Raw genomic sequence first — 12,954 nt, forward strand, 5'->3', positions numbered from 1 at the left:
AGAACATTATGACTGACCGATCAAAGCATTAAATTGTACTTCCTTTATGAGATCAGAGATTAATAGCATCATATTAAAACATAGTTTGCCCGCATGGCAGTTGTGCAAGTCCCAGGGGCACGTTTAGCCCTAATTCACTCATTGAAAACACTGGAGTGTCTCCGTGTAATCGTTGCAGTCCATTGGTCGTTCGAGGCGGAGGCCCCCCCCCTCCGCACCCTCCCACCCCACAAGACCCCATCACAAGGCATGCCCTGGAATGTTAAACACTAATTCACCTCGGAAAGGCAGAGGTGGATGAAGTGATTGTTCTATCTGGGAGCTGATTAAGGCGGCTCTGGCCCTGCGCTCTCTCCCTCCCCTCTCTGCGGCATCTCCCCTCCATCCGACGTCCGTCCGTCCGTCAAATTCATTTCTGTATTCATGAGCCACGGGACAAAGCGGCGGGCAGAGCAGCTGCCGTATCGCAGATAATAAGGCCAGCGGGCGGCAAATTCTCTGGCCCTGCCCCGCTTTCTTTCAATTACTTCATAGGAGTACTGCAGGCACGGCTCCGCTGCGGGGGGGGGGGGGGGGGGGCAGTGCATAGAGGCACAGTCGCTTTACATTCGCACACACATGCACACACACTCACGCACACATAAACTGTCATCTCTCTCTTTCCCTCTCTCTCTCTCTCTCTCTCACCCTCTCTCACACACACACACACACACACACACACACACACACATACACACACATACACACACACACACACACACACACACACACACACACACACACACACACACACAGCCACACACTACCTAGGCACACAGAGGAGCAGGAGCCAAGCACAACAGCATTAAGGCCAAAATCTGTGTACAGGGCATGCTATCACATTGACATTGACATTCAGTTGTCAACACACAGACTTTTACAACAAAGAGACAAACGGGCGCGGGCCATTAGTACTGGCCTTATGAAGACTGTATTGGTATTGATTCAATGACTCAATGGAAGAACGACTGAAAGAGGAGCTATTCCTCGCAGAGTTCTTCTATGAGGGCTGCCATTAGTTTGATGACCGCGCGGACAGCAGATGAATCATCTCGGAACATGAGAGATGGACTCTCAAAGAAACAAATGGCTCACATCGTTCTTCTATTGACAGAATACTGGCTGGCCAGCGGTACCACCTCATTCGTTGATCTCAGGCTGATCTTAGACGCATGTGTCTAAAATCATTTTATTTGTATGCATTTTGCTTTGCAATTTGTTCATTGGAAAAATGCCTACTGCTCTCATGTATTCTCACGTGTTCCCAGTGACGAGGCTTGGTAGGCCTAATTAATGACATCAATGCCGTCCGATGGCTCTAAACTAGTTCCGCTGTGAGGCAGCAGACCGTTGCTCTCCATGGTACTGAAACCCTGGGCCTTGATGTTGCATTTAGCAGCAGCAGCAGCAGCCCCGTTCTGTCCTTCAGGGCATCGGCTCCTACAAAATGAACAAGAGCAATGTGTGGTACGGAGTGGCGGTCCCATTGAAATGTGACAGAGAGCTCGGGGCAATGCAGTGAATGCACGCATCTTATGAATAGTCATGGTGTATCGCTCACTGCGACTCGCCTTGCCCTACGGTCTTAATAATGTATGATTTATTGATATCTAACGAAGAATAATACCAAACGCAGCCTAACACTAATTAGTTTGTCAGACAAGTTGGAAAAAGGAAATCTATGAATGTATTTTTAAATCAAATGGGACGATTGCAAGAATTAAGAATAGACTCGGATTAGGGCGTCGCTTTGACTGTGTTGTAGGTCTTTTAATAAATAAGGAAATAAGTATGTCATATCAGCATGAAAGGTATCATCCATTGTATTATAATAGTAATGCAATGAATAACAAATGCAAGTATTTGTGATGGAAAGGCCACTGAGGAAAAAGTCACTTCAGCTTCCTAGCAGAGGAAATGAGTTGGGCTGGCGTTGCGGGCCATACAGATTCGATTAAAAATCATATTTCATATTGGTGTTCTCCTGACACTTGTGATTCATGGAGTTAGGAGACAGTGTTATTACTGTGTCAAGTAGTAAAATAATCCCGGGTGCTCAAGAATGTAAGCACATCCTCTCACACCAACATAACAAACAAATGACCTTGCCTTAACTCAGATTTTTGGAATGCTACGTTTCCCAAACAAAGAATTCCCCAAATTGGCCCACTCGTCATTAGATAAGGCATAATTTGCATTCTCTTGTAATTGTACTGCTTCCTTGATTATTAAATGATCCCCCTAATTAGGCAGTGTAACAGGGTTAATCAGACCCTGCTCATTACACATACTATTATTCCCTCAGAAAAATGAAGGGAAAAGATACTTGATTAATTATATCAGCCTTTTCATCAGCCGCTGCTGCTGCTCCATCCCTCTGAAATTAATATCAGATTGTAAATGGAAGGAAGGAGCGCGCCGGACACAGACAGATGAAAGATTTCACTCAAATTAATTAAGGGCTAATTATGCGGCGGGAGTTGGGAGCCGTTTGCATAATGAGATCCATCAAATGAGATCAGTCATGTGGAGGGGGCCGTTGAGTTGCTATCCCAAATCTTCTCTATCGTACACACAAACACGTGCGCGTGCAGGCGCACAATCACAACACTCACCTTTGACCTCGGGCCGGCCTTGAGAAGGAGTAGTTTACTTTTTCTCTCTTCTTTAGTCCTTGGTTTGTGGTGTTTTATGGCAAACCATGAATAATATTGTAACCGTACTCGTAGTGATACACTCATACATGAATGTACCATGATTGCATGTGTTTTGGTGTGTTTTCCGTTATTGTATTTGTAGAGGCCGGAGAGGGTGAGGCAATCATATCAACATGCCGCAATGAACTAAACTAAGCTGAGGAGGCTAGTGGAGAGCTGACATACCTTAAAAAATCCAAGCCAACCACATTTAGCCTCCAGCCGCACTTAACCAGGATCCTAATCACCTCTCCTCTCCAACTCTCTCAGTGGTCAGCAGTACAGTTGATAGAGAGACCATGTTTGTCCCAGGAGCGGACAGAGAGAGAGAGAGGGATTACCGGGGACATACACTCCCTATGTTCTAATTGTCTCATTTAATCACAGCCATTCGGAGACTGTGTTGGGAGTCCAGTTACTTGAGCTGATTTGTGCAGTCGTCGCGGCAATCATACATAGGCTAATCAGAACGCACACAGGCCGTCACTGACCTTCAGGGTCCCTGAGTGGAATTACAAAGACTATGATTAGTTAATCAAATGAAGAACCCTGCGTCTTGTTGGCCATCCGTTCTTTATTTGCCCGTACACCTTATCTAAATGGAAATTGTATAGCGGGGCCACTTCCAAAGCAAAAATCTACATGTGAATGATGCTCCCTCGAGCCCTTGTGGGGGAATACATAATAAGATCTTTCACCCACAATCATAGTGTAATGGCATCACAGAGGGCTCATTTCACGTTTGAAACAATGATATTTGCCGTCGATTCACATGTGCATGATGCAATCACTTGTTCCGCGGCGAAGTAAATTGTTGAGCACTAAACAGCTCATCTTCAGAACAGATGATCATGTGGGGCAGAATGCGCCATGACCAATTTGAAGAAAAACTGAAGCACGATGGGAAGGTAGACGGGACCGAGGCGGGGAAACAACCTTTCTCTTCCTCAGAGAAAAGGGCAGATTTCAACAAAGAGATATTATGAATTACTACAACCCGACTGTTATATATACACGCCTTTGTTCGCTGTAGGTAAACATTTCTCGCTGTGTGGTGCTAATTGGTTTTAGATTCAAGATCACAAAGGCATCGGCATCAAACAAACAAAAGTATTCTCCCCCTTTGACGAACGGACATCCCGCACTATGCAGTTGCGCGGCTATTGTCTCCACATACAGCCCAGATTCCTTCCAATGGCCCGATGATAACTTCCTCCCTGGAAGGGCTTGACCCGTCACGCCTCCCCAGAACCACCTCCATTATCTGGCTGTGACAGCAGCCCTTAGGGGGGCCGGCGTCTCCTCTAAGAAGGTACGGGGCTCGCGGTTGCCCCCTCAATCCATCTCTGTCTGCCGGGGCCGATTGATTGTGATTTAGTGTGCTGCTGGGTGGGAGACGGTGGGCTCCCCTCCTGATGACTGATAGTGGGGGACCCCTTTGACTCCCAACACATGGCAAGCAGAAGCCGGGGCCACCAGAGGGGCTAGGGGCAGCTGGTGGGGGTACCCGGGGTGTATCTGCAGGCAGGAAGAGGAGGTGTGTGTTTGGGGGGGGGGGGGGGGGGGGGGGGTCACAGGATGGACGACATCAGAGATGGACATAGTCCTATAGCCCCCCCCTGCTCCCCCGCCCCACCCGACCCCCTGAAACCAAGCATCCAAAGTCTATCACTCTGCTCATCCATCAGCAGCCAGGCTTTGTGGTTAGCCTGAACGACGTCTAGCTAATGGGCGCAGCGTCGTCGCTGTGCGATAATGAGGATGACACACTCAACACAAAACACCCCCGACCCCACCGGGAGCAGTGGACCACAATGCAGCGACGTGGCCATGGTGCTGTAGCCGAATACACGGGATACATTATGCTTGGGTTGAGCCTGTTGACTGTACTTGGAAATGCGCTAGTCGTTGAGGGAAGGTTTGCATGAGGGGGTCTTCTTTGTGAGCAGTGCGGGGCCGACGTGTAATGTTTGAACACTGGTTAATGGTTACACAGGCGTGTTTGATATGCTCTGAAATGAGCAGGTGCCTGGGTCAGGAATTCTGTAAAGGACAAAAAGAGAACGGCATGAATATGGGTCCAAGCTGAAAGATGAGACGCGTTCTGACCTATCAGCCTTTTTCCCCCTGTTCCTGACTCCACCAAACACCACACTATTCCAGTCTGTCCAGATGGACCTGACATGCATAATCCAGCCTTCAGAGCCAAAGAGAAACATTGATTTGCTAATTAGAATATAAGTTCATCTCATCCGTTAACGAGATGCTGTGCTTCCTATTCTTGGCTCCGGCGTCCTGTCTTCTGCGTTGGTTGTCTAGTGCTGCTGCGTGCGCCACGTCCTTGGAAGGCTGTTGAGTCCGACCTCAGCCTCGCTGCCTCCCCGGCTGCACGGCCTGGCAGCTTAACCCCCTCATCAGCCTGAGAGGTCTCATTAGGACCCGGCTCTGGGCCTGGAGTCGGGGCTGGAATGTGTGCTGGAAACATAAAGCGTAATGATAGGGGGAGACGGAAGTGCCCTGTCAAAAGTGATTCCGAAATGCACATGTGAAAGAGACGGAGGTCAAATGAGAAACGACACGCACGTCAATCCAATCCGCCGCCGCGCGAAGTAACGAGATGCGAGGACCTTCTAGTTTTGTGTTCAAAATAACAAAAAAACAGGGATGCACTTTCAGACTAATGAACATACAGCTGTTGTGTGGAGGCACCGGAGAGGAAGCAGGGCTGGCCAGGTGAGGCAGAGGATGGTAATCTGATCCGCTGTTGACAGAACAGGGACTGGTTTTCCAGCCAAACTAATCCATACACGTACGCTCCACACAGGTCATCCATTAGGGCAGATTGATTCAGAGCTCAAACTCGCTTTCTGACGAGCCTCGGCCCATCCTCCCCCCCATGGTTGCCATGATACCAAATTGCGGTAATTCAGCACGGCCGGCCAGCATTAGAAAGCTTAAGAGGAATGTCCAATGTTCCTGCCCCGAATACTGAGAGACATTTTATCAGTCTAAGTCCACGGAGCAAACGGGGGGGAAACATGGGCTGTGTGGTCATCCGTACTCTGCCTATCTTATGAAACATGTACTGGTAAATAGTTTGATTGTGTGGATGGATGGTTCATTTTAATACATTTAAAATGGGAGTGGGGAAGAGAGCGGAGAGAGGCCAGCCCCGGTTTTATATTTATATATCTCTGTGGACCTGAATATATCTTCTTGTGAAACAAATATCCTATAAAGCACCAAAATAAATGATCAACAGGACACATCTTGACACAATGCTATTATGGGAGCCGCTGCTTGTTTTCTTCCATTAAAGCCCTTCCATCAGTCCCAAATGCCACACAGAGGTTTACAGGCAGAGAGTCCAGACATCTGCTGCTCTCTGATTGGTGGAGGAGCCGCGCGCCAGGCTCACCTGTTATCCACAGCCCAGTGCATGGTAAACACCCTTGGTCAGACCTGTGGGAGATACGGCCCATCTGGTCCGCAGTATTAACAACCACCTCTTTAACAATGGCTTCTGGGAAAAAGAGAAGGGCAGGCGGGGGCCATATCAGCCAATAAAAACAGGCTATGCATGACATTTAGCGCCTGATGCAAGGCTTTGCACTGCACAGGTTTGTCTGCTCTCTGCATCAACTCTTGGCAATAAAGGGAAAGACAATCTCCAAAAGTGCGTGTGTGTGTGTGTGTGTGTGTGTGTGTGTGTGTGTGTGTGTGTGTGTGTGTGTGTGTGTGTGTGTGTGTGTGTGTGTGTGTGTGTGTGTGTGTGTGTGTGTGTGTGTGTTTGTGTGTGTATGGGAGAGGGGATTGTAGGTGTAAAGGTAGCAAGAACAGTGGACAGTATAACACAATGAAGGAAATCTTTTTGACTTCTACTTCAAATAGTCATAAAATAAAATAAAAGGCATTCCACTTACAGATATATGGCAATGAATATCCACTGTCCCACAATGGAGGTGGCGTTGAAATTGCAGGTTAGATTTTATGGCCAAGAGAGAGTCTTTATTCATAGAGGTTTTAACAAGTGAAGAGAAAAGGAGAAGGAAAGATGAAATGAGTGGTCCGGGGCCGGGCTCCATCGCAGGTGTCATTTGACAAAACACTGCCCTCTAGTGTATCATCTGTCCTGGATTCCAGTAAACGTGCAACGTCAAAGTATGTGCAATTCTTCAACTCGACGGAAAAGACTTGGATATTTAATGGGTGTTGATAGCAAATATCAGAAACATTAACATAATTTCTGAGACATTATGGGGCTTGAACACTGGTCTCCACAGAATAATCCGAAGCAGCATCACTGCACCAACAGAAACCTTACAATTCATGGTCAGATTTTATTTGGACATTCAGAAGAAGGACTTGAACCCTAGTCGGAGGCCCTTTCATCAGCAGGTCATACCGCTGGACCACTTAGACACTAACTCGTGTCGGAAATCCTATTTTAATTTGAAGACTTGTGTTTCCTTCTCTTTTGTTTTTTTCATGTTCTTTATATATATGCCTCTACAGTAATACATGCATATTCGGGATGACTATGGTAGAGTTTGTGTAAAGAAATTCGATTTAACCAATTATGAATTTTCTTTATCTGGCTACATAGCAATGCATTCATATTTGTAGTATATGTTACAACAAAGGAAAATAATAATTAATATTTCCATTTTTCAACAACTTTCGTGGCCCTCGAGGACAAGTTTCTAGAGGTGCACTTGATTGAACCATTTTTCTGCAGCGGCAAACACACTTTACCGTTCCAACCAATGTAGATGCGCAAACCCTTTTTATGTGTAGATGCCGTGACGGCGGTTCTTCGAAGCGCGGATTGGCCTGACCGCAGTTACTACGGTGTACTTGGTCTGCGTACGGTGGCGGTGAGATTTCGTAGAGCTTTACGGTTCTATTTGAGGCATCGGTGAGTGAGTCTCACGCTCCCAATGCATGATAGTTGAGCAGATCCATGTTTTTTTTCATTACTTTTAATCACCAATGTAATGAAACGCTGTATCCTGCTCACACTTGTTATTTTCCCTTCTAAACTAGACTATCGAGAGAACATTCTCTATGTAAAACACGTGGACCCCTGTTAGAATTAAACAGGACAAAGGCAACATGTCTAAATGAAAGAGAGATGAGAAGGCAAGATTGAAAGAGGGCTCGGGTTGAGGTTGGACAGCAAGCAATGGGCTCTCTACAGCTGCTGGCACTAATGACGACAATTACCACAGTAATAACGTTAGCCTATCTGAGGGAATGGAGGGGAAGGACAAGTGGTTGTGTATGTGTGTGGGTGGGCAGGGTTCTGTGCGTTTGTGCCTGTCTGTGTGGGGTGGGGGTAGGTGTAAGTGAAAGTTAGCAGGAACAGTAGAGAATTAAAAACGGACGGAAATCCTTTTCACTTGGACTTTAAATAGACATCAAATAAAAAAAAGTGGCATAAGTTACAGATAACAATGAATTCTGTATCACGATGGAGGTGACGTTGAAATCACAGGTTGGATTTAATGGAGGGCGGGGTTGGTATTATTTTATTCATAGAGTTTTAAACAAATGAAAGAGCACAGAAGAGTAAAGGAGAAGGAACGATTAAATGGTAAATCCGAGCTCCATCAGAGGTGTCATTTGACAAAACAGTGCCCTCTAGTGTATCATCTGTCCTGGATTCCAGTAAACGTGCAGCGTTAAAGTATGTGCAATTCTTCAACTCGACGGAAAAGACTTGGATATTTAATGGGTGTTGATAATAAATATCAGAAACACATGCAAATATAATATCTGAGACATTTGACTATGACAAAATGGTCTGTATAACAGAAGTGAAAATAAGGCCTTGATATATGCCTATACAATAGAACGAGATTAATGATTTTTTGAAAATACTTTTAATCCTCATTGTAATGAAACACTGTATCTTGTTCACACTTGTTATTTTCTCTTCTCCAGGACAAAGTAGACCCTAGCGAGAAAATGTTAATGCTCTATGTAAAACATGTGGACGCCTGTTAGAATTAAACAGGACAAAGACAACATGTCTAAATGAAAGAGAGATGAGAAGGCAAGATTGAAAGAGGGCTCGGGTGGAGTTTGGACAGCAAGCAATGGGCTCTCTACAGCTGCTGGCACTAATGACGACAATTACCACAGTAATAACGTTAGCCTATCTGAGGGAATGGAGGGGAAGGACAAGTGGTTGTGTATGTGTGTGGGTGGAAAGGATTGTTTATCTGTGTGTGTGTGTGTGTGTGTGTGTGTGTGTGTGTGTGTGTGTGTGTGTGTGTGTGTGTGTGTGTGTGTGTGTGTGTGTGTGTGTGTGTGGTGTGTTTGTGTGTGCGTGTGTCTGTAAATGTGCGTGAGTGTGTGCGTGTGCATGTGTGTGTGTGTGTGTGTGTGTGTGGTGTGTTTGTGTGTGCGTGTGTCTGTAAATGTGCGTGAGTGTGTGCGTGTGCGTGTGTTTGTGTGCTTACTAGTGCACGCATGTCATGCATGTGAGTATGCGTACACCTTCCATTGTAACAAGCTTTCAGTGCCCCCTCCCCACCCCCATCCTCTGAATCTCAATGTCTCTTTGTTAGCCCACAATAATTCTATTTGGGCCTCATATCCGCCATATCAGATTCTAGTTTGTACAAGGTAATTAGCAGAGGAAGGGAAGCCTCCACAACAGGAAAAATGTCCCATGACATCATGCTGGCTCCACACACTATTTGCAGATTCTCCTTCAGACTGCAATCCGGAGACAATGAGCACATTTCTCGCATGGGAGGAATATATATATATATATATATATATATATATATATATATATATATATATATATCAGCGTTTAAAATAAGGAATGAATAACAATGTTTTTGGAGGTTGTGGGGGGTCGTGGGATGAGTGGGGAGAGCGGAGAGGACAAAATAATATGTAAAATAAAATGGCCGAAGGGGCGATGGTGATAGACAGAGGAGGTAAAGTTCATCATTTTCATTGTAACCTGCACTTACATTCAGAACCACTTCATCGCAACTAGGAGCCACTAGGAGAGAGACGATGAGAGAGGGGAGGTGGGGGTTAACTGGCACTCGGGTCCCAGCATAACAAAACATAATCACATACCCTTCAGTCTTTCAGCCATTTTTATTTTCAATACTTTCATTTGCTGGTTGGTTTGCACAGTACAGGAAGCAGTGGGAGGTGATGTTGTCTCAACAGTGTACCCAGGTTACACAGATTTGAATCAATTATGTTCCGCGTAACAAAGGGGTGCCTTTTGGAATACCATGTCCATTAAGCTTTTTTTAGAGTTCACCTTGACTCTGCATAGCCTCCCTCCTCCCCCCCAACCACCCCTTCTCCTCCATTACTCTCTAAACCCCCCCCTGGCACTTCATGTACACTTATTGTATGATATACCTCATGGCACTGAAAAATAGTACTTTGCGTACGCATTTTATAACGTCTTATCCTAACTATCTTTGTTAACTAGAGGGAAATGGTTAACCTAGCAATTGTAAGTGCTTAGCACTTGTTCTATGAACATTCTTACTGTACCGAAAGTGATATATTGTTACTTCTCTTTCATCTAAAAAATTAACATATTGTTATAGTTATGGATGGAAGCATCTTTTAAATGCCCTAAATGTAAATGTAAGTTTTAGTTCATTTGACCTGTGGTCTGGTCGTTGATGTCCAGCGCCCTCTGGAGTTGTGAGTTCTTACAACATCCACATTTTATTATCCTGAATTATTTTTATCTCTTTCTTTTCTTGTTTCATCTTGACTTTTGGTCGTTTTTCTAGCCTTCCTTCTCCTCTAATTTAACTTTTCCCAATTAATTCCCATTAAGCAACAGTATCTCTAGTCTAGGCCATGGTGGCCAGACTGTGGTTGTGTATCTTCACTGACGTCCTCAAAGATAAATATGTTGTGCGTTTTCTTTTGTTTATTTTAAGAAAACACACAAATTTGATTTTTGTGTGTTTTTTAACTAGATTGTATGCCTGGTTAATTTATAGAGGTGAATTCAACTTTATTTTCTAGGAAAAACAGAATTTTGCTATGCATCACTTGTGTACGTGGACGAAAGAGTTGTGTCAAACCAGGAAGAGACTTATCAGGCAGATATAGCACCTCAACCAATGCAATGCTTCCCCACAGACCTCTTGATAATCTATTGGCTAATCTAAAGTTCAACCAATTTATTATTTAGTATATCCTGGAATATCATTGTTTTAATTGAGCAAAGAAAACCAGTTTAAATTCAGATTTTTGTAGATTTTTTTCTAACCATTTTCTGTAAGGCATGTTATTTATGGCCCGTTCAGATCGCTGGTAATTATGGGTGAAAACATTTTTGCGACGTTGGAAAGTTCTCATGAACGACACCTCATGACTCTCTGATGATTTTACTTCCTTTCGGCAACTGGGGCCAGATAACGGAATTGCCCAGTTGGTGACGTATTGTTTATTAGTGACGCGTATGAACATGCCGGACCACAAGGCAAAAGTTTTGACCGGTGCGAAAGTTTTACTCAATAAAAAATAATCAACCACCATCATATCAATTTTTTTGCCATGTCGACACTTAACTATTGATTGACGTTTTTTCCGTCTGTTGGCATCGACTTTGCTCAGTTTTGAACGTGTGTGTGTGTGTGTGTTTATGTGGGCCTGTTTCCCAGGTCATGCAGGCTAACGGAGTGCACAACCTGGTGTTCAGCAGCTCGGCCACGGTGTACGGAGACCCCCAGCGGCTGCCCATCGACGAGCAGCACCCGGTGGGCGGCTGCACCAACCCCTACAGCAAGACCAAGTTCTTCATCGAGGAGATGATCAGCGACCAGTGCAAGGCCAATAAGGTCCGTGCACAAGTATGAGTGGAGAGGGCATGATGTGATACAAGATGTCCTCTGAAGTAGTGGTTTAAGATGTAGCTTAATTATTTTTCCTGGTCGTAGAGGCTTCATCAGAGAAATAGATACACAAATATACAAATAACTCAAGCTAATCATTGCAGTTGTATTAAAAACCTTCTTGTGTCTGCACAGGACTGGAATGCAGTTCTGCTGCGGTACTTCAACCCGATCGGAGCTCACATCAGCGGCCTCATCGGAGAGGATCCTCAAGGCATCCCCAACAACTTGCTCCCATACGTTGCACAGGTACAATGTCTGCCGGCCTGGGAGCAGCGGGTCACCGGACGTTACATTATCGTTATCTCCAACGCAAACGTTCTGTTCTTTTGTTCTTGTGAACCACACCCAGGTTGCCATTGGGAGTAGAGAGCACCTCAGTGTTTATGGTGATGACTACGACACACCTGATGGGACAGGTAATAGAGAGGGGCTGTTGTCCAAGATCAGCAAATAACCTTTAGTGATGCATATTAGCAAATAGAAATGGTCTTTACCTTAACCTGACCAAATGTTTGGTGGTGCGCTTATTTCACGGTAAAGCTGAATTGTATACATTGTCTACATAACCAGTTTATATAGTCTGCAGAATACAACACTTCATATAACACTTTTATTAACTTTTTATATTCAGTCATATAAGAACATTGTAAAGAAAATGGAATTTTCTTTTCCAGTGATAAGCTATTTATACAAATGTTTGTTTCTCATTAATGCTGTGTTGCTGCTGATTCACTAGCTTATGAATCATCAAAATAGTTTCCTGTCTGAACGTCTTTTCTGAGGCATGTTTTCCCCTCCTCCAATTTAAAGTTTGTCAATCATTAACCAGAAGACCTATTCAGACATTTCTGTGGGATTATGACCCCCTCTCTCTCATTCCTCTTGGACCGTTCCAGATCCATCAGGAGCGGAAGCTGGTGCAAGAAGTGTCCGCTGCCGGAGGAGGCCAGCCACCTGGTGCGCGAGGGCACTCGGCGCCATCACATTTGCATCACGTTCATCCAGGAGGATGTTTGCTTTGAAAACCTGGAGGAAGGCGAAACCCAGAGGTGTGTGTGTTTGTGTGTGTGTATGTGTGTGTGTGTGTGTGTGTGTGTGTGTGTGTGTGTGTGTGTGTGTGTGTGTGTGTGTGTGTGTGTGTGTGTGTGTGTGTGTGTGTGTGTCTGAGTCTGTGTCTTAGTCTATGTGTGTATGTGTGTGTGTGCGTGCGTGTGATGCTAGATGAAGAAGTGCGGGTTGATGTTGGGTCAGTATACCAATGTTACATTGATTTTAATCAATTATGTTCGGCGTAAAAAAGGGGTGCCTTTTGGTAC

At 45.0% G+C, this 12,954-nt stretch overlaps 1 long non-coding RNA gene across 1 annotated transcript; it reads left to right on the forward strand.

Annotated features, from left to right (window-relative positions):
• The first annotated feature begins 11,381 nt into the window (after window positions 1–11,381).
• Window positions 11,382–12,553, forward strand: LOC115543746 (uncharacterized). Its single transcript, XR_003976755.1, has 4 exons — window positions 11,382–11,581; window positions 11,771–11,884; window positions 11,988–12,054; window positions 12,535–12,553. It is a non-coding gene; the product is annotated as an uncharacterized LOC115543746 (long non-coding RNA).
• The last annotated feature ends 401 nt before the right edge of the window (window positions 12,554–12,954 follow it).

Source organism: Gadus morhua, chromosome 5 (assembly GCF_902167405.1).
Source record: "Gadus morhua chromosome 5, gadMor3.0, whole genome shotgun sequence".
NCBI lineage: Eukaryota > Metazoa > Chordata > Actinopteri > Gadiformes > Gadidae > Gadus > Gadus morhua.